At 42.3% G+C, this 21,315-nt stretch overlaps 2 long non-coding RNA genes across 2 annotated transcripts in view; one reads left to right on the top strand and one right to left on the bottom strand.

Moving 5' to 3' along the window:
* Positions 1 to 21,315, top strand: part of LOC146438947 (uncharacterized) — a 156,839-nt gene that overhangs the window by 90,969 nt on the left and 44,555 nt on the right. Inside the window, exons 3-4 of the long non-coding RNA XR_014850581.1 lie at positions 7,368 to 7,495; positions 9,036 to 9,130. This is a non-coding gene — a long non-coding RNA (uncharacterized LOC146438947). The remainder of the gene's footprint in view (positions 1 to 7,367; positions 7,496 to 9,035; positions 9,131 to 21,315) is intronic.
* Positions 6,768 to 9,271, bottom strand: LOC146438948 (uncharacterized). The gene is made up of 3 exons (XR_014850585.1): positions 9,106 to 9,271; positions 7,320 to 7,482; positions 6,768 to 6,875 (listed from the first exon to the last, which is right to left on the bottom strand). It is a non-coding gene; the product is annotated as an uncharacterized LOC146438948 (long non-coding RNA).

The raw sequence follows: 21,315 nt of genomic DNA, 5'->3' as shown, positions 1-21,315 counted from the left end.
CTGGTTTCCAGCTTCTTCTTTTCCTCTCTGTGTGTTAGGGAGTACAGATTCAGGACAGCTGATGATTTCACAGTAAAAGTCAGGCTGGTGCTTCTGATTAATTATTAATTAATAATTCTTTGTCTTATTCCTTTTTTTGGTGAATTTACAACTGGGGAGCCTGTCTCATTCACTCCCTGGCCCTACACAGGGCTTAAGTGTAGCAGCCTTCAGTACTAGACCAGAATAATATACGAACCACAAAGAATCATTTATCTGGCGTGACATATTTTATGCTCTTGTGTAAGTTTTCCTAAGGGAATTCTGAATGTCCTACTGGGTGACTGTAAAGACACCAAGGACTCAAAGTCATGGGCATCATCTTTATTACAAGCCCTAAAACTCAGTACAAAGACAAAGCTGAGTGATTTTAACTTTTCTGAAATTAGGACTCTGTATTGTCTCACCAAAGTCCTTCCACAGATCTCTTTAAGAGCAGAGTGGTTTGGGGCTAAAATTGATCCTTATCTTCAATTACTATAGGAATGCTTCTGTGCTTTAAAAATACACTCCCCATTTCTTACTTTCAGACTACCCTAATATCAAATTAGCCTTCTGAGCAGAGGTCAGGAGTGCAGGAGTGCAGGTCTTATTGGTTCAATTAAAGGAAATAACACAAAATCAGACAGGCTATTGCAGGAGTCTTTGTCAACAACTTCCTGAATGCTGAGAGCTTGCTCAGGCATAAGCTGTCTATATAGCCAGATAATGCTGGTATTAGAAACACATTAGTGTGAGAAATTAAAAAAAGAAAAAAAAAGTATATACATGGCTAATAGATACATTCATCTGATGGCTTTCACAGTAAAAGTCTTGGGCTGATACTTCTGATAAATTATTAATTAATAATTTGTTGTCTTGTTTCCTTTTTGGTGTGTTTACAACTTAGCTTTGCCTCTCTTTTTTTTTTTCCCCAAAACACTTTCACATAAAAAAGCTCAGATAAATACACTGGTATCTGCTATATTATTATTTGCCTAATAATGTTGTTAATAATGATGCAATGTTAAGTTTCCAATAATGTACCAATAAATATTTTGGAGTTAGGGAACTGGCAGGTATATGGGGAAGGCACTTTGTGTTAACAGCTGATGTACTGTTGTTACACTGATGAAAACTGGGGATAATGCACTTGTGTAAAGATCCACTTTATAAAAGTGATTTTCTTCTATTTCTTTCCTCCTTTTTATTTTTTTTTTTTTTTTTTGTGTCCTTGTGCCTGAACATTTGACCCTGGAGGAGTAGGACGGAACGATTGTTTAAAGAACAGGGAACTGTTTATTTCCATTTTCTGCCTCTTTTTTTCCCCCCGTTTGCAGTTCTTTTTACAGGTAAATCACTTGCGATATGGGAGAATCTCAGAAAGTTCAGAGGTTTGGGGCAGGAAACGCCACCCCTCCCCCTGAAGTTTGGATTCAGAGCTAAATTTATCTGAATGCTGTCATTTCCCTGCTTTTCCCTCTCTACCTCCTTCATTACATTCCTCTGTCTCCCTCCCCATTTCCAGCCACCCAGATCTTATCCTTTCCTTGACCTGCAGCTCCCCCTCCCTAGCCTGCCACGGCTCTAAAATGTCCGGAGGCCTGGGCTGAAGGTGGTAGTTCCTCCTGGTGGTTTTTTTTCATTCCTGAGCTGTACCACAGCGAGAAGTGCTCTGTAATCCCCTGCCATCAGGGGCTGTGTCATCAGCAGATGCTAAAAGCAGGTTTGGTGGTCCCTAAGAGGGGAAGGCAGCAGTGGTGCCCAGCAGAGAAGCCCAGGCTGGCTCACGCCTTGCTGGGTGTGTCTGCCTGGGATGCAGCAGAGGGCTCATGCAGGTACAAGCATCTTGATTCAGGCAAAAGAATTCAGAAATAGGTGTGGAAGTTCAGCCAAATTCCATCCTGCTCCTGCTTTCCCTGACGCATTCTGTTCACCTGCATCCCTTACACTCTTGAACAGGTCTGTCCTGGTAGGAAGCAAACAGAATTCAGCAAGAATTACTCTCTATTTATTTTTCCCTTTTTCTTTCTTTTTTAAAAATTTTTTTAAAAAAATATTATAGTCTTGCACTGTGGCTATTCTAGTTTTTCACAGAAGTGGCAGGCAGCCAAAGACTGGAGTCATTATTTGCAAACTCTAAAAATAGAGTCAAGATTTATAGGAAGAAAACAGATATGTCTTGTTATAAAACCATGAATAAGGATTGGCACGAACATAACGGTTTATTCTTTTTTGATATTGCTTATTGTAAATTGCACTCTATCTTTGTGGTAGATACACCAGATAGTTACAGTGCAGAAACGTTTCCTTTACTGGAAAGTGCTGCAAAACTGCAGTTTATTTGTTGTAAAGACTTGATTATTCAAAGGAAGCGATAAGAGATGAGGTAGCCCCTGGGAATTTTGTGCATTGTTGGGGTGGACAGTTTGTTTTTAAAAAAAGTATTAGTGATCTTCTTCTGCAGGTCACTGCTGATAAAAATTACATTCTTCACCCAGCGAAAAGGCGCCTTATGAGTTGCACTTTTGGTTAATACTGCTTGTTATTGTACACCATGAACATCACATCCCTGATCTAACTGTGGGTAATAACACTCCCTGCACTATCTCCTTCCTCATGGGCTCTGGCAGGGCAGCAACAAAGAAAAAAAAAGAGGAGGGGAAAGAAAAAAAAAAGGAAAAAAAGGAGGGGGGAAGCAAGCAGAGGGAAAGAGAGGGAGAGACTTTCACAAAGAGTTAAAAAGGCCTGATGAAATCCTTACAATGTACACCATATGGCTTGACATTTACCAGATTAGTTAAACATTTCTACTGGGGATAAATATTCCTGCACATCGATGTAAAGAAATTGCATGAGACAAGGGCACATACAGCATATTTATGCCATGGAGTAATCTTTTTTTTTCTTTTTTTTTCTTTTTTCTTCCCTCCCTTCCCCTTGGCTAGCAGAATTCGGGTTACAGAGCTTGTAAGAGACAAGTGTACTAACCCCAAATAAACCCCAATTCTGTGCACTCCTGAGCTGCTGGTGGGGTGGCTTCCAGCATCACCCCAAACACACCTCAAAACCCTCCCTCCCCCCAAAAAAAAAGTTTTGAATGAGTAATCCTGCTATAAAAAAAATACCAAAACCCCAACTCTGTGGTGAGGCTGAAGCATTAAAGTTTGTCAAAATCTATCTGAGCACTTGGGTTGCCCGTGGAAGATGACTGTGATGGCTGCCAAAGTGATTTGAGCGGGTTGATGCAGAGGAGGTGACTGCTGGTGCCCGTGTCTGGTGTAGCCTGCCCCGCTCCTTGCTGAGCAGCCCTAAAGCCATAGATTTCATCTGATCTTTGCAAAGGCTAACATTTGTCTGCTGTCATTTTAGTGAGATTGATGACAGGCTGGGATGGGGAGGAGGAGGGGGAACGCAGCAGGAGGAAGGCTGATCCCCACCGCCCCGATAGCTGGGGCCAAGCTCATCCAGAGTTGCTGTCCCAGACCCTCTGGTCAGCTCTGGCAGTGGCAGGGAATTGTTCCTGCACCACTCCAGTGGGAATTGCACGGGGTTGTTACAGGAGATTGCAGGAACTCGGAGACAGGAAGGCAGCACTTTGCACCTTATGTATCTTAATAGATTATTCGCGTCACAAGCAACACAGGGCAAAATGTTATGACAACCATAAGAATGTAGTTTACTGTGGCTTAATGTGGCTGGGCAGTGCAGGGTAAAGCTATCAAAAAATATTTTATTTTTTTAAAGTTTCTGAGAGAAACTAACCAATGTGGACATGCAGCTATTTTTATTCAAACCCCTGAATTTTGGCAAACTCTTTCCAGGCTGTAGCAGTAAAGGCTTAGTAGTAGTAGTAGTAGTAGTAGTAGTAGCATTCCAGTGCCAAACTAAAAATCAGACACTTTCCTACTTGGAAGTTTTCATGCAAGCTGTTGTAATAGGGGAATCTTCTGCAAAGGCTACATGTCCCAAGCTGGGCAGCCAGTTGCTGGCTGCAGCATGTAATGTGCATTAGAAAAAAAATTGCTTTCATACTTGGGGAGGATGAAGTTTGTTTATCTTCTTCCATGCATGAATGAGTGACTATCAATGCCAAAATTCAGTCTTACCTCAGGATCTTAGAGATTGGGGTTTTACCAGGCAAATGTATGTATACATAGAGGAATCTCAGCACTTCTAGGAAGGAAATGCAGAGTGAATGGGTTACTGCCCTTGTGGAGAAATGTACCTGCAAATCTTAATCCCAATATTAGATTGAAAACCATTGAGGCAAGGACTGGGAGCAGCCCTAGATCCTCTCTGGGAGCTGAAGGGCAGATGGGTGCATGAGCCAGTAACTCTAACATGCTGGAATTCAAAATATGCTTGACCTAAAACCTTGGGCTGGGACATGTACAGGCTTGGGGAAAAGCTCAGCTCCAGCCCCTCATGTTGAGATTTACTGTGCCGAGACCAATGCCATGCGGATTTTACCCACCCAGCATCCCATCATGACACAATGACGTTGTGTGTGGACAGGGTTTCAGCTGCAGGCAGGGAAAAATGTCACGGAGAGTGTGAAAACAAGGTCTACTCTTCTTATTCTTGCTGGTCAGAGAAGAGCAGAGACTCCCACCTGAGTGGGAGGGCAGGCTTGGGCCCCGCCGAGCCTTGCGCTTGGGTGATCACGGGTGGCTGGGTTGATAAAGGGTGAGCCAGAGAGATAAATACCCGTACGGAGGAAAATAAGAACAGATAATGGATTGGTGCAAGTCGCAGTATATTTCCTCCTGGTGATGAAAGGCTAAGAGTGAGTTATAGATCTTTCCTCACGATAAGAACAGATATTTCTTTCCAAATCATTTATCTATAAGATACTGAGATATTATTTTTGTCTGCATTGGTATTAATCCGTCTCTTTGCATTCCCATCCCAGTCTGTAGCAGGTGACAACATGGTAGGGACCCCAAAGGTTCTGTCTGCACCTCCCATGGGTGAGGTGTTGCTTTTCATTGTCAGAAGCCGGGAGGAAAGAGGGAATGTTTATCCAGGTGTCTCAAGTGATGGTGTTATGGCTATTTATGCATGACCAGGGTTTAAATCTGGCTTTGTTCAGGTCCTTAATGTACAAGAAGCATTGCTGAAAGTGCTATAAGATCTGCTACTGCTCTGGGATACAATTTACATGAAAAAAACCCCAAACATTTACATGTTTGGGTGATATGACAGGTGTGTGCAAGGGCAGGAGACCGTGTGGGGAGAAAAATCCATCACGGTTTTGTCAGCTGGGAAAGATCAGAGCACCAGGTTTGATAGTGAGGGGAAACGGCTTTTAAAATCTTAATTATTTTATTAACAGTACTGTTATTGAGCAAATATGTTGTATAATTTGGTGAATGGCTGTTTCTCAGCCCCCCTTTCCCCAGGCGGACAGGGTTTGGGGCTGTGGGATGAGGGGTTTGGGGACGGGCAGGTGCCATGTCCTGGCATGAGGGCTGGTTGTGGGCAGAGCCGCTGGGCTCTGGGTGTTCACCTGCTGTAACCTCAGTCTTTGCTGTCCTGCTTAAACCTCTGCTTTTGGATCTTCAGAGAAAGCTTTGCAGTGGTCAGTAAATCCTAATGTTGCGCTTGCTCTGGTTTATGAGATTTCCAGGAGATTTGTCACTTGGTGGATCAGGCAGCTCTGAGGGCACAGGTTTGGGCTGAGGGGGGAGGACTCAAGTGTCTCCATCTTGTTTAAAGGAGCTTCAGGTTCAGTACATTAACGTGTTAATAAGGGAGCCCTGTGTTCCCACACTGCTCTTAGAGGCGTTCTCACACCGCTGACCTGACCCCCTTAATCCTGGCTTTCCTGGAGGAAAAGCTGATCCATCAGGCCTCCTGTACCTAAAATGGGATAAAAGGGAGCAATAGGCCTATTTCAATGCTGGTGTTTCTCAGGTACCTCAAGAAGCCTTATTCTTTTTGTGTTCATCGCTTATTTCCCTAGGAAGAAAAAAAAAAAAAGGGAAAAAAACCCTCTAGATGTGAGGGCTCAAATCACTGAAGATGAGAAGCAGCAAAAGGAAATAAAGAGGTCAAACACCTAAGTTAGCTTATGATTAAAAAGAAATTAGTGGGGCTATTTTTAATTTGTTTAAATATATTACTTTCTATTAAAGAGGTCTTTATATTTCACTAAGTATGAGATGAAGTGTGTCACCAGAGGAAGATTTTTTTTTCAGTTTTAGTGTCTTTTTTCTTCAAAAATTAGGAGTCCAACACCACTGCAGTCACAAATGTAGAGACGGCAGGACTGGCAATGTGGGACTTTTCCTCTGCAATATATCATGGTCACCTTCCAGTTGGGCCGGTTTGCAGGAATTCAGGGAAGAGAGACATAAACTGTGCATAACAGGTATGTTGTGGGGAGGTCTGTGGTACCACACAGCCCTCCAAATACTCAACCTCAGAATGTTGTGCAGCCTTGAGAACAAAAACTCTGCATCTCTGCCCTCAGACCCACCCCAAGGTGTTGGGTTCCATCCCAAGGTGTTGGGTCCTAGCCCACGGAATTGCTGGGAGCCCTCCTGGAGGCTGAAGTGCATCTCATATCTGAGTTTGGCTGCCAGAGCTTACATCTTTTTTTGTTAAATCTGCTAGACTATGGATATTTTCGGGCTGCAGCTGACAGAAATTAGAAAGGATAGTTGTAAACAAAGTTTTGTAATGCCAGAAGTCTATGACTGAGCTTTTATAATCAGTGCACAAGCTGAACGGTGATCTAACTGTTCCAAGGCTTTCCATGAGAGTGCTGTTTTTTCCATTTTTCTTTCCTTTCTTTTGTTAAATGAAGTTCCTTTAGAATAAACACAGCTACTGGGTGAGTCTCTGCAAACCTGTGAGGGAAATCCACCAGAAAGTTTGAATAAAAATAATAAAACACTGGGTTAGGATTTTGTCACAAAGCTCCAAAACTATGTAAACACCCTCAGTTTCTTGTTTTGTTCCCAGCTAGAAAGCCAGGCCAGAGTCACTGAACATTTCACCAAGTCTTGCTAACCTTCTGAGCTGAGTTGTGAGAAATTGTTCTTGACATCACATGAGCTGGGCCACAAGGCAGGACTAATGTGATATTTGCTGTCGAAGGTTTCCTAGGAAACATGCTACTTAGAGCACTCAGCCCTCCCTGCCACCCTTCCTGCATCCTCCAGCTTCCCTCTCTCCCACAGGTTTTGCAGGGGGCAGGGATGTCCCCTCTGACCTCTGGACACCCTCAGCACAGACCTCCCCTCTTCCCAGCTGAGCAGAGAGGGGCTGTGAAGATTCTGAAGCTCACCCACCTAATTGCCCTTTTTTCTCTGATTTATCTCTTTTTTGTTTTCCCCCAGCACTCTGCAGTGGGAGAAGTGACAGAAACTAAGCTACAATCCTGCAAGGCTAGAGAATGGAGAGAAGGAAGTTTGAGCCTTCTCAGTGAACTTAAACTTTCCTGCCACAGGAGAGCTGGTGGAAAAAGGTTAGGAAAATCAGCAGATAACTTACAACTTAATGTGCCACATATTTTGCCAGCAGTTTGCAATGCAGTAGTTGTTATAGTACACAACCTATAGGGATTTTTCAGCAGAATGGAGTTCCCCAGTTCCTTCCCATAATTTCACCTGGTAGGTGCTGTCCTTGACATCAGACCCACAAAATAATTCCTGCCATCTGGGCCAAACTTTTCAGCTTGGCCATTTGAAGCAGCAGGAGAGTTCCCATTGAGGATGGGATGAATGGAGTCGGTTCACACATGTTAACCAAATGCAAATCCTTAGATGGAAACTCATGGTCAGCTTTTTCCACTGCTATTTTCAGAACTTCCACAAAAGCCCGTGCTGTGATTATATGTATTCATGATATGTATATCATGTATTCAGCTCAAACAATATTTGAATGATGCATTTAGAATTCTTCCTAAAAAAGGACCATGCTTCTGTAAACTGCATCATATTTGTAAAAAGAGGGGGAAAAAATCTAGCTTGCTTTTCCTTTCTTCCTCTCTTTCTTTTTAATATATCATTTCATAAGGCTGTAAGAATGAGTGTTAATGCTACATTACACACAGACACACTTCTACATAATCATATGCATTTGCCTGGATTCCATACATAAACAACCCTATGGAATCCCGACTCTTCATTGTTAAGTTTGTCTCCATATTTTTCAAAGCAAAGCAGCTTGGGGTGTCAAACAGTTGCTTTTTTCACTCTTGTTCTTTGCAGAAAATACAGGCAAATAAATAATACATTGGGAGTTTTGTGGGTTGGCTGGGTTTTTTTGGTTTGTTTTCATTTTTTTTGTTTGTTTTGCTGTTATTGGGGATTTTTTTTTGGTGTTTTTGTCTTTATTTTTGATTTTGGTGGTGGTTGGTTTGATTTTTTTTGTATGGTTTGTGGGTTTGGTTTTTTTTTTTGTTCTTTTTACCTGCCATTTATAACTGCCTCTTTTCCCTCTTGTCTCCTCCACTGATAAAACACCATTTTTATGACTCTGTCATTAAGTGTCCTTCACATTGCCAATATTGATTTCTCCAACCCCTGGAAGGCCCAGAGTGTCACCTCCATGAGGCTCCCAGAAGCCACTGGCTTGGAAAACAGGAGCACCGAGGTTGCTGTTGCCAGACACTGGTTTCCCACGTGGTGGAGAGAAGACAAGTAGCCCCAAGTCACTGGGCTGATTCATTTCTCTCCACGGTGCCTTTCCCTTCACCTTTCTTCATGTCTGTGTAGTGAAGCTGTTTGGCCAACATGCCCCATGGGCCTTGTCTTAGGAATGAAAGTGCAGGGGGTGGAAAAGAAATTCCATTCTGGATCATTTAGCTCTGTCTTCAGTTTCCAGTGGCATCCAAGAGATTGGGGTGGCTTTTGGGCTGGCTTTTCAGTGTGCTTTCAGGTTCAGGAGAGCAGCTTCTGCTGGGCCTGCAAAGCCAGTGAGGCTTCACCTGTAAATCTGGGCAGAATTGGGGTCTTTGTGGCCAGAGAAGGAAAACCAGTAATACTCTTCTCTTTTTGTTCCAGTCCAGAAAAGATTCCTGCAGGCATGAAGTCTGTGATGTCAGTCAGGTTCAGAGAAACAGCATCAGCTTACCTGAGGATCTGTGTGTAAGTCTCAGGTCTGTACCTATCTCTTAGATCAGCATTTTTCACTGTAGTCACTCTTTCCTTGCATGGAATAGTGATGGTGGATTTGCAACTCAAAATCCCAACTGCCTGTGAGATACCATCATGAAACCACATTGCTCACAGAAGGCAGAACCTTTCTACATTATGACAGGCTACCCAACATGTAAGATTCGGGTGGGTCACCCATTTGTTGTTTTTAGAGCACTCTCAGAATGTCAGTCCTTGTGGCACCATGTGTAATACATGTCAGGGGCTATTGCTAAGCCCCACTGCCAGCTGAGGAATGGAGGAAAGGAGATTACAAAACCACAACTTGAGTTAGTGCTGGAGGCAGGACTGGAACTCAGATTTCCTGGGCAGATTACCACCCTTCACTCCTCCCTCAGCTGGTATAATTAGCAGGGTCCTGGATCGCTCTTATTCCCATGCAAGCACACATCTGAATGCATTTTTCTTTGAAATTGTCTGTCTTGGGGTCATTTCTGTTGTGCACTTCTGGCAGTTGGTGATCTGTTGTCTGCAGTGAAATGCACACTGGTACACTGTAAATCATGAAGAGATGCAAAGGCATCCGTTTGTTACGACTGATTCAATCTCTCTGGATTTCTGGAATGGGCTACCTGTAAAACTTTGGGAGCCAAGTCTTGAAAAAACCCCAATCCTTTGTGGCTCTTTAATTTTTTTTGTTCTTGGCTGCTAGCCATGCAGACGGATGTCTTACATCCTTGAGATGAACTTAGTGCAGTCCTCATTGACCTAGCAAGCCATTTTTTCCCTGATGACAAGCTGGGATCACATTTTGTAATGACTGCTGCAAGATTGTCTTGTTAGGGAAAGGGCTAAGGTGGGATCGTCTTTAATGACAATGAAAGCACCTCATAAAATCTGATTCTTCGGTTTTACAGGCATGGCTGTAAGAATTTTAGCCAATGCAGACTTAGTAAATCAGTCAGTCAAAAATTATATCAGTTGAAGTATAATGTTCATGGCAGTCCAAAAACCTGAACATGTAGGTGATTTGGAGGGCATTTTGTTAACTCTTTAATTGGTCGTTTGAGTGCTGGAGGCAGTAGCTAATTGCCTGTAGGTCAGAGTAGTCCTAGAGCTTAGGTAAATGTGTATTGTCATATGTCACATTTTCATATGGCTCCTTTGCACAGGTTGGTAAAAATGATTGCTGCATAATTAAAATTAAGACAAGGTGGGAAAAGTGATTCAATTAAACCCCTGAAGCCATTGCACAAATTATCTGAAGTACCAAAAACTAATGAATAGTTAAAACTAGTTTTATCTTTTTACTCTTCATTCCTGAATCCTGAGGGTATCAAAATGGCTGAAGTCTCTCTCAAAGTTCTCAGAGGTGAGTTTTTGGGTGGGCAGAGCAAGCATGAGTCAGCACAGAGGAATCCAGGCCTTTTAAAATACCAGCACACAGAAACTTTGTTACCTACTTGTTTTGAATTGAAAATAACCAGACCTTGCGCACAAGAGACCTTTTGGTTTCTCCTCCAGCCCCGAATTATTTTGAAAACATCTGCAATATTTCACTCTGCATGCAGCAGGTATTATATACCAGGGAGGGTGATGACAGTAAAAATAAATGAGATATGTTGTAACCAAAACATCCCAAGTTTTACATCATACATTTCACAAGCCTAGCAAGCATCCTGTGCTTTGACTTGAAGGCTGAAGGCATGTGGTAGTTTTACAAATGTCTATTAGTATTAACAAATATGTTCCATTATTAGACAGTTGCCACTGCCCCAGCCTCCCAGTGCAAGAGGTGAGTTAATATGGCTTATAAAATATAAGAGTGCTGCAGGCACAAACTGTGGAAATCAGAGCCCTGGCTGAGCAGGAGGTCTCATTACGTTTTGTGGGACAACTTACTAGAGGCCTGAACATGAGCATAAAAGCTGCCTCCCAGCTAAGGCTTTTTATGGTTCCTGTCCTTTCCCAGAGCAATACAGCTCTAGGAGGTTTAGAGCAACAAGGTCTGCACCTTTGGATACTGGCAGTGTGCTAATTCTGACCGGGTTTAAAAGGAGAGAATTAAGATGGATATGTTTGCACTGTCCCTTTGCTTTTTACCAGAAGTGTTGGTGGCTGAAAGTAGCAGGACACTGAGGAGTTTTTGCTCTTGGTTTTTGGGTTTGTTTTGGTGTTCTTTGGGGGTTTTTTTTGCACTGCTCTGTGCTGGTAGCTGTAAACCCCCATTTCTGGGAAACAGAGTGTTTCTTGGCCAGGTTTAACAAGACTGTGAGTGTCTGCACAGAGAAGATCCAATATGTTGAAACTGTATAAAACAGTGCATCTTTCAAGGACATAAAAAAGTCTGGTTGCTCTTCATTAGAACAGATGCTGCCCTGGAAGATTCTTAAAATATGCCCTAGTAGGGACTGTCTCCAGCCATCCAAGTGGAGGTGTCTGCAGACACCTTTCCTAGCAGGGGTGGTGTGGATGTATAGATGAGGAATACAGAGCCTTTTTATGCTTCCACCTCTTTGGAAGTGATTCTCTTCCTGCATTTGAAACAGTTAAAAACCCTATTCTGATGCTTATCCAAACTTAATCAGAAACCTTAAATAGGAACTAATTTAACACAGGTAGCATGTTCATCTTAGTACTAGCTTTATCAAGCCAAAAAAATCCCTGCTGAGGACCAGGGTGATTTAGGGAATAGTAGGTTATAAAAACATGATGATGTCACCTTACTAGATGAGTCTTTCATTAATGGGTAAAGCTTCTGTAGGTAGGAAAAATAAACCTTCCTAAAGATTTCTGTGGATAAAAACCCCGAGAGATAAGGAGAGCAAGGAAAAAGGAGAAAACTGAAGCACAGGAGGTGTTCAAATCACGTGAGCTCTCTGCTTTCCCATGCTTCCTGGTGGAAAAGCAAACAGCCAAACATTGTTAGGAGTGTCCTAAAAAGTCAAAATGTCAGTGGACAAGTTGCAGTCTTCCCCCCACTAACGTTTTCTTCAGTCTTTTTTGGTGTGTGTTCAGCCTAGACTGCTGGTAATCAGAGACAAAATTTCCACTGCCTGCAATTCAAGAAAAACACTGCTTATGTCATTAAACAGAGTGTTTTTCTGTAGCCTTTTCTGTATAGTCTTGGCTTGAGACCACCCAAATGCCAGGTGAAGTAGTGCTTGGGACAAGTCTGAGGTTTTCCTTCCACTCCAAGGCATAAGCAACAGGCTGCAGCTGATTTCATTAATGCAGACTGATAGTTTTAGGAGGCTACCAGCAAAAACTAGGTTATGGGATGGACTGTTGGAGATTGTACCAAGAGAGTGCTGAAATTCCTGCCCTGTGTATTGGAATGTGGAAATGACCCAAGAGTGTTTGGGATGCCTTTGTGTATTTCATGTATGCGTATAGTATAGCATTACATTTACAGAGATGTAGATGGCAATACCATGCAGGACTAATATGAGACATAAAAGTTGTTAAAAGACATTATGTGACAGATTCACAATTTTTCCTCTGTGTATAGAGTGAGTCAAGGTCATGGCACCAAATTCATCTTTCAAAAGTGCCTCATTTCACTGACTATGGAAGGCTTGGACCAGTGCCCTGTATTTACTATAAAAATACATATTTTAAGCTATTAAAAAAACCCCAACAGTATTTTTATCTGTTAATATGGACCTTTTCAGTGAAAAAATGCAAGCTTTTGGCACCAGCCATGTCCCTTCCCATTTCAGACCCTGCAAATAACAAGTGTATGAAAAAAGTTTAAAAGTTGGATTGAGGAATGCAGCCAGGGTTGCTGGTGCAGGAGCCAGGGGCACAACCCCTGCCTGCTGGGCTTTGTGGAGAAGACCTACACTGTCAAAGCTCTGGAAGGTAAAGGAATGCATTAGGGCTTTGAAGAAATTCTTTTAAAAGCCTCTGGAATTACAAAGACGGTGAGAAAGGCTTTCCATAGAGTTTCTGGAAATGCCCTGTGAGTCATTGGTGGGTTCCCCTGGGAACTGAAGGAGGCAGCAGGAGGCTGGTAATGGCCTATTAAATTTGATAGGATGTGCTCTGGTGGTGGGTGGTGGGACCACAGCGTTTCCATGTTTTTTCACTAGTGAGCAGCAGAAGGATGTGCACATTGCGCTTCCTTTGGGGTACATTTTCCACGTTTTTAGTACATGAGACAAACCTTGTTTCCAGTGAGTCTGGGGACCCACCATCCTTGTGTTATCTCAGGGAGCACAGCCCTTGCTTACAGTAATTCTGTGTGCAAGGACCACAACCCTGGACTGATTGAGGCAGTAGTCCTTGGGTCAGCTCAAAAAAAGGGCAGAGCTATGAGATATTCCTTTGGCAGTGGGGTTGCCCAGGGATGCATCTGGAAGGGAAGGTCTTCTTTGCCATGAGCATAGCTATTACAGTGATGTTACAGCCTTTCCAAGAGGATAATGTTCTTTGGGTGTTCCCACCTTCTCCTGGCTTATACATAAGATGACAGCAAGGCTGAAAGGACTCTGCTGGGTGCCCAGAAAGGGACAAAGTTAGTAATGACCAGTGTGCAAAGAAAAATTAGTCATGAATAGAATTGGATTGATTGCTTTAGACAACTTTATGGTTTTGCTTTCCTTCCTGAAGTTTTTTTTTTGTGGGTTCTTTTTTAGTGAAATAAATCACAGCTCACAAGATAGCACTATGCAAATATGCCAGAATATTTTTGGTGGCTCACAATTAGCCTTGATAACCCAAAGGATGGAGGCTGACATATTCTGTGGGTGGAGTCAGGGATAATGTGTATCTTTGTGTCTGTGGACTTGTGACAGATTTCTTCAGTCAGATGCAGGCCAGGCTGAATTTAGCCACCTTGGCCTGGATATTATCCATGTGGCTAAAATTGCCAGATCATTTACCCTGGAAATTATTGCAATGGTGCACTGCCAAATGCACAGTTGTATTGTTCCTTTGCTTCATGCTGTTGGGTGTTAAATGTACCTCTGAGCCTTAAGCAAGTCTTGATTGAGTGTTTTTTGTTTACAAGAAATTATGGATGGGGAGAGAAATCTCTCAGTGTTCTTTCAGGATCTACCAAAACCTTTGTCATTTACTTCTAGCTTAGGTAGTTATGACCTAAAGGGTAAGAAGGAAGTAAAAGGGCTTATGTAAGAGTTCAGATGATGGATCACTTAAATTTATAGTGGGAAATCTGTGTTAGTGAAGGCTGGAGCAGGAGACAGAAAACTTTAGGATTTTTTACACAACCAGAGATCAATGACTAACCCAAGTTTGTGAGCCATAAAACGAGCAGGCTGTTTAGACCTTAAGCAGGTAGTGACAATAAATCTCCTGATGATGTGGAGATGAAGGTTCTCCTGTTCCCATCTACAACAACAGCTGTTTGCTTGGAAATATACACAGAGAGACTTTGCTATGCTAAAAACCCCTGTCTTCTGCCAGTGGAATGCTGAGACCCTCCAGGCTGGGAATTGTGGGAGTCCCTTTTTAAAACATGAACATGTTCAGGTATCCCTGAAGAGCAGCCATTTGGGGCACCACATCTTCTGGAGAGCTGTCAGGATGTGCATGCTTGAGAGGCATCCCAAGCTGGGGAGGAGATGTTTGTTTTCCAATTAGCTCCTGTCTAAGGAATAGAACTAATGGAACAAGCCCTCCATTAGGAAGATGACTGTAAATGACAAATTCTTCACTGTTGTTCCCAAAGCAGAGAGATTCATTCTGTTAGGGTCACCCATTCTGCTATAAAAGTTCTGCTACAGTTTCATGAGGAGATAGTCTTCTGTCTCCATGGGGAAAGGTTCATCTCTCCATGCAATCCTCCTTTTGAGTAGGATGAGGAAAGCAATTGCCAGGATTAAAAGAGTAGCAGCTCTCCTGGAGGAAGCAGACTGGCAGCCCTCTCTGGGAACCAGCAGTGCCCACTAGGGAGAAGCTCTGTTCTCCTACAAACTACACATTTCACTCTGCACTTGCAAGGCAAAGGTGAGCATAATACAAGCCTACATCTCAGTCAATAAAACTTCAACATAGTGAAGAAATATTATGTCCTTTCTTGTTTGTTTGGCTGAAGAGAACAGAGGCTTGCTGGCACCAAGAGGCACCTTTTTTTTTTTCTTTTTTTTTTGGCTTTCACTGCCATTTTTCCTCTGTGGAAAGAGGGAGATATTCTGGTTCTTGTTGCATCTCTTTTCAGTATTACCAAGAAGAAAACTTCCATTTTCCAACTGAACTTAAGGTCCAAGGATCAGCTCAGTTTTCTTCAATAATTTCTGAATCTTTCTCACATGGGTCATCTCTTGTCATGGATGAGCATGAGAAGAAAATCAAGAAGGGTAGGCCAGCTTTCCAAAGTAAAATCTTTAAGGCTCTTTCCTGAAATCCTCACAAATTTGGGTCAAGGTTTATTGCCTAGTTGAATTACAAATGTACATGGCTCTAGATGCTTGCTCTGTTCTGTGCTGCCTGCTCCTGAAGCCTGAAAGGCTCTCTGTAAAGAGTTTGCAAACCATAATAATCCCACCGCTGTCTTGCATGGATTCAGCCATGGCTCGTGGGAATGGACTGTCAGGGTGTACATCCCAAGCCTGTTTGAAATGCTGCAAAATGGTACCTGAAATATAATGTTCCTTTTCACCCTGTTTTTCTTCCATTTAGCCTCCTTTTCCCCTCCATCTGGCACTTGCCTCCTTCCTCTTTCCTTGCAGCCCACAAATGTTTGCCACTCTCTGAGCTGCTGCCCTGAGCCATGGATGCTGTTGGATAAACAGAGACTAATCTTGAAGAGCAGGGAAACAGTGGTTTCCTTGGTTTTCCTTGGAGCACTGTGGTGAGATCCCCTCTGGCAGCAAAGCCCCACTCCCCATCTTCCCCTTCACCCCTTCTCCTGTTTCCCTGCACCTGGAGTGAGTCCTGGGCATGGCAGCCAGAGAGGTCCCTGCTGAGCAGAGACCACCAGCTTCACTTAAAAATGAAAAATGTGATGGATCAGAAGGATTAGACAGAAGATTGATTGATTATTCTTCTTTTTTACTGGAGTAACTTCAATTTTTAATAGTAACTTGAATTTTTAATAATTTCTATAATTTTTAATATTTTTTTGTTTCATCTTGGCTGGCTAAAGGTAAATATCTGCAATTTTAGCATTACTGCTTTGTTCTGACTGGACACTTGGTACTTTTTATTTATGGAATGAAATACTGCACGCACTCTTCCAGCCCAAATGTGAGTGTTCTGTCTAAAATTTTCTTTCTAGGAATGAACAGTGCCATAACAGTCATTGCTGAAGTGTTTGCAGTAGACAAACACAAAAGGGCTGCAAATGCATCCAGAGATCAAAGTCAAAAGAAAGATTCTCAAAAATGTTTGGCACTGTTTGCTTACCTTTGGAATATACATCCTGTTCCTCTTCGTAACTTTTTTTGGTTTTTTTTTTTTTTTAGTGTGGCTGGGTAAGCTGGTATTTCTTCTGCTCAAGCTGTCTCTAAACTTATATTTCCAACAGTTGCAGCAGATTATGAGATGATACTTATAGAAATGACATTATATCATTCTTTAAAATACCCATCCTGAAAGGCAAAATCTGCAGAAATTATAGGACTAAGAGGCCTCCTTTGAGAGGCAGAAACTATTTTAACTTGTTATTTTTAGAGCTCTGCAAATCACATATTTTTCTCTTCACTGGCAATTCAAAAAAAAAAATTGGAAATTGTAATAAGTTTAAAAAAAAAAAGAATCCTTCACAACTTTTTTCTATAAAATGGAAAGTTGAAATATGTCATTTGTGGGCAAATGAGATGCTTCACTTTAATTTCACTTTTTTTTTTTTTTAGTTCTTTTTCTTAGATAAAAAGTATTGGACAGAGAATGGTCTGTTTGGAGCTGACTGCTCATGTGGATGGCATGGGTGTCCTTGGCCAGGACACCTGTCCTGGAGCACAAACATGGACACAGGGACAGCTGTGTCCTTGCTGATCCAATCTGAATGTTTCTGTGTGTCTGTGGACCTTGCTTCAACCTCCACCATGCGCCACAGAGATCTGATACAGAATATTTCTGAGGAATAATGCTGGTATCTCCCGTGATTGTGGGCATTTTCCCTTAATTAGTCCAGTAAGATCCTGGGAGGGGCTGGATCACCCATGCCTATGGAGCATCCATGCCAGGATGCTGCCCTCCCATCCTTCCTGGTGCTCTGCCCACCAGCATGTTTGTGAGTCATGGGAACAGCTGTTTCCAGTGAGGAGATGGGGCTGAAATCGGAGCAAACCGCTCTGAAACTTTCTGGCAGTGAGGAAGGTTGAGCACTGATTTCATTTTTGTGGGAGGGATCTTGAAGAGGGGACTGAGTGGTAACAATCAGTCACTAAAATCTGATGTGGTAGGGAGAGGTGGGTGAGAAAAAGAGATAATGGTAGCAAAATAAACACCAGCAGCAAGAGCAAGTTGGGGCAATAAATGAAGGTATTTACCTTTAGAAGCAGAGGGACAGGAGATCTGGGGAGAGTTAGATGATTGATGATTGATGTGATATTCTGTGAGAAGAATTATGGGGTTTGAATGTCTTATGAGCAACCAGGTGACTGGATTCCCACAGGATCTCACATGGGGAGGTCACACTTGTGGAGCAGTGTCAGAGAGCACCTTCACTTGCCAGACACTCTGCTCACAAGCAGATGTCCCAAAAGATCCAGTCTTGAGCCTTCTCCAGCTTGGGAAAGGACCATTTCAGTATTCATTGTTGATAAAGAACAGTAATGCTTCTATTTCCTTTCTCTGTTCTTTTTTAATGAGAAGAGATCTCAGTAGAAGAAGCTTGTTTTTCAGAGATCTCACTTCCAAAACTTTTTCTTCAGAGTGATTCAGCCTGCAGTTTCAGAGTTTTTGTTTAGTTACATTTTTAAACTTCCCTCCCTTAATTACTCTTTTTTTTTTTTTTTAATTAACACCTAAATATGCTACTATTTGGGGCACAAACAGACAGAGATTACAATTAACAGAATAATTACACTCTTTTTGTCAGTGTAACCTCATGGTACAGAAAGTATTACAAATCCATTTTAAAACATATTAAATGTTCATATTAATGAGGATAATAGAGAACAAGTACCAGCAAACTAAATATTGTTAATGATTTTGAGCTATTAAATTCATTACCATTTCCTTTCATAATAAAGTGGTTAGTTGCTAATTAGACCTTTTTTAACTCATCATTATTGAATTCATTACATTGTGTGCAGTTAACCCTTAAAGATCTGCCCGGGTTTACAGATGCAATTAAAAGATAATTTCAACATCGTCTGAAGCCGAGATGCCATTCTCAAAGCCGCTTGTATTTTTGACAGTAGCTCCATGTACTTTTCTCCTGGTACATTTTCTTGACACATCATGCCTAGCAGCTTCTCAGCTGTCACAGCAGCTCCAGCAGCACATACGATGGAAACATGCTGTATTCATTTCATTTAATAGCGTTTAATGTTAAAGCTAAAGTAGAACCCACTTGTTTGGCCAGGAAAAAAAAATATCCATCAGCACACTAAATGGTTGACGTCAATGAGCTGCTCTTCTCTGAGTTAAGTCTGCTGGGAGTTGGGATGAGGTACCTTTTCCTCCTACAGAGACGGATGTGCTTGTGCCTGTCTGGGTACGTGGTCTTTCTCTGCAACCCTAGATGGAAATCCCATCTCTGCAGAGTTCATGTCCAAAATTCTCTTGATTCTGAAGCATCCCTGAACTCATCTTTCAGCAGCTCTGAGGGTTTGCTCTACTCTTGGGAACGGGGTGAGTGCCACCATGCCTATGTCTCGTCCCATGGATCTGATTGCTGGAGAGGGCACTCCTGGGGACTGAATCAAAGGGCTGCTTTGCTGCTGCTTTGCTTCTCCTTCCTCCAGTCCTCTCTCATTCAAAAGAGGGAGAGAACAGAGCCTCGATCTCCTAACTTCGCTCTTTTTTCACTGTGCATGCTTTTTTCTTTTCGAAAAACTGAAAACACAACACCTTCTTTCCACCCTGAGCACTTTAAAGTTACAGGTACTTTATTAGTGCTGGGACTAATGGATGGCAGTCTGTTCTTTGCCTGGTTGTGGCCCAGCACCAGGCCAGGAAAGGAGCAATAATGTCTGGCCGTGGCAGCAGGGCTGTTGCAGCGCCGGCAGGCAGGCGTGTGCTGCTCACGTTACTTGCTGCAAGCAACCCCACCAAGGAACAATTTTACTTGAGTAGGAAAGGCTTGGTGACACTTACTGCTGCTGTGCTTGATGGCTGGAAGCTGGGCTGATGGATACCCTGGAAATCCAGGAGATAACAGATTAGCTGTGCCTGTCCTGCACAGCTCTGGAGTGGCTTCAGCTGCCCTCCTGTCTGGGCATGGTGTGATGTGGGGGTACAGCTGTGGCCCCCATGCCTGCTCCCCAGTATATACTTACAAAACCACCTCATACCTGTAACCTCTGTTTTATTTAAAACCAGCTCCCTTTCACCTGTGAACAGCGAGGGTATAAATGTGCCTCACCAATCACGTTGGACTATTGTATTATACAGTCTATTGAATGTTTTTGGCAGGCATGAGCCCCTGTGCTACTGTGTCCTTATTTTATTATTGTTTTGAGGGTAGAGCTGTGTGATTATCCATTCTTGCTTCAGGCATAGCAAGCCATCTGGAATGCTTATTAAACCCACAGGCAGATCAGAAGGATATAACTCTGATGATGTACATGTACATGGGCTGTACTACATCATCAGAGCATTGCTCCTCTGATGATGTAGTACACATTAGTGGGCCTAGATAATGGATTAGAACTAGCAGAGTGAAAGTTAGACTTTTTGAAGGATGGATATGGTGAGGGTTTTTTTCCTTCCTCTGGGTAACTGCTGGCATAAGATGTGGAAAGGAAAATTTAAAAGTGAGCCAAGGAGGCTTCAAAACTTGTAAGTGCTTAGCTTGTCAATGGGGAGGGACAAGTGGTGATCAAGAGGCTTAAGGAGACAGCTTTGAAACCCTGAATCATTGCAAAGAGGTCATATGTACTTGTCTGCTCGAGTGAAAAGGGAGATGGAATGTGTCCAGGAAAATGCTTCTTCTCCGATCCTCCTTTGGTTGGTCATCACGAGGTGGTTTTTGGGTAGGACTTTGGCTTTTCCTCATACTCCAGTCCTGCAGCAAAAAACCCAACACCCTGTGTTATGACACACAGAACTAGTTTTTCAGCAGTTTCCAAATTTATGCTCATCACATATTTGCAAGTACTATTTAGAAATAAGCTTTTCAAATGAATGAGGGATCTGATCAGCTTTCAAACTAGCCATGTGTCTTCTTTTCTGAGAATGAAAAGAAAATCAACATCAGTAAAAAAGAAAAACAATCTGGGCACTACGTATGGGCTGTAGGTGAAGGAGGGAATAACTATTTGCATCTCTGTGGAGTTCTAAATATAATTTCTATTTCTCTTTGTTCATAACCCTTTTTGCAATGCTTTTCCGAGGTAGCTGATATTTGTCTAATCATGGAAAGATGTTTCGTGTCTAAACAAAACCTTTTCCTGTGAAAGCTGGGAAGGTTCATAAAAGTTAGGTCATTCAGTCGGGAAACTGAATGTGTGCTATGCAATTTAGATAACAAATTGCACACTTTAAATATCAAACTGTAAATATCAAGTACTCAAAAGAATATTGACATTTTTGAGCAATTCCAAAGAGTAACAGAACTTTCAAAGAGGATCCGTACATAGTGAACATATGCTCTAAAAATCATAGCTGTAAAGTAAGGCAAATGCCTGTTTTAACAATGGCAAATAGCAAGTGGGGAAAGGGATGGGTCACATTTTATTAATGCTTAGTGTGTCTCAGGTTTGTCAACACCCTCACCTGCATGGCTGTGGGAAGGGTGCAGTGTGAGAGGTGAGGTGCATTTGTCAAAACACCAACTCATGATTTTGTTTGCAGAATAGCATCACTTGAGTAATTGCTTTGCAAAAATCTTTATTTTAGGGCATCTGCGTGGCTTTCCAGTTTGATGGTGACCAGGTTATCTGTAAGGTGTAAAGGAGGGTTAGTAAAAATTCCCAGTTAGAACTGGAGTTCATCATTTACATGACTGTAAACTGATCGTTTCCCATGTACAGATTTTGATGATTTTCTTGGTGAAGATCCGTAGTGACCCCAGTTTGAGATCATTATGTGCTTTTCTTTATATGGGTTT

This window comes from Lichenostomus cassidix, chromosome 3 (assembly GCF_008360975.1).
Source record: "Lichenostomus cassidix isolate B80296 chromosome 3, HeHo_3.0, whole genome shotgun sequence".
NCBI lineage: Eukaryota > Metazoa > Chordata > Aves > Passeriformes > Meliphagidae > Lichenostomus > Lichenostomus cassidix.
The sequence above is the reverse complement of the archived record's forward strand: the minus strand, read 5'-3'. Positions and strand labels throughout refer to the sequence as shown.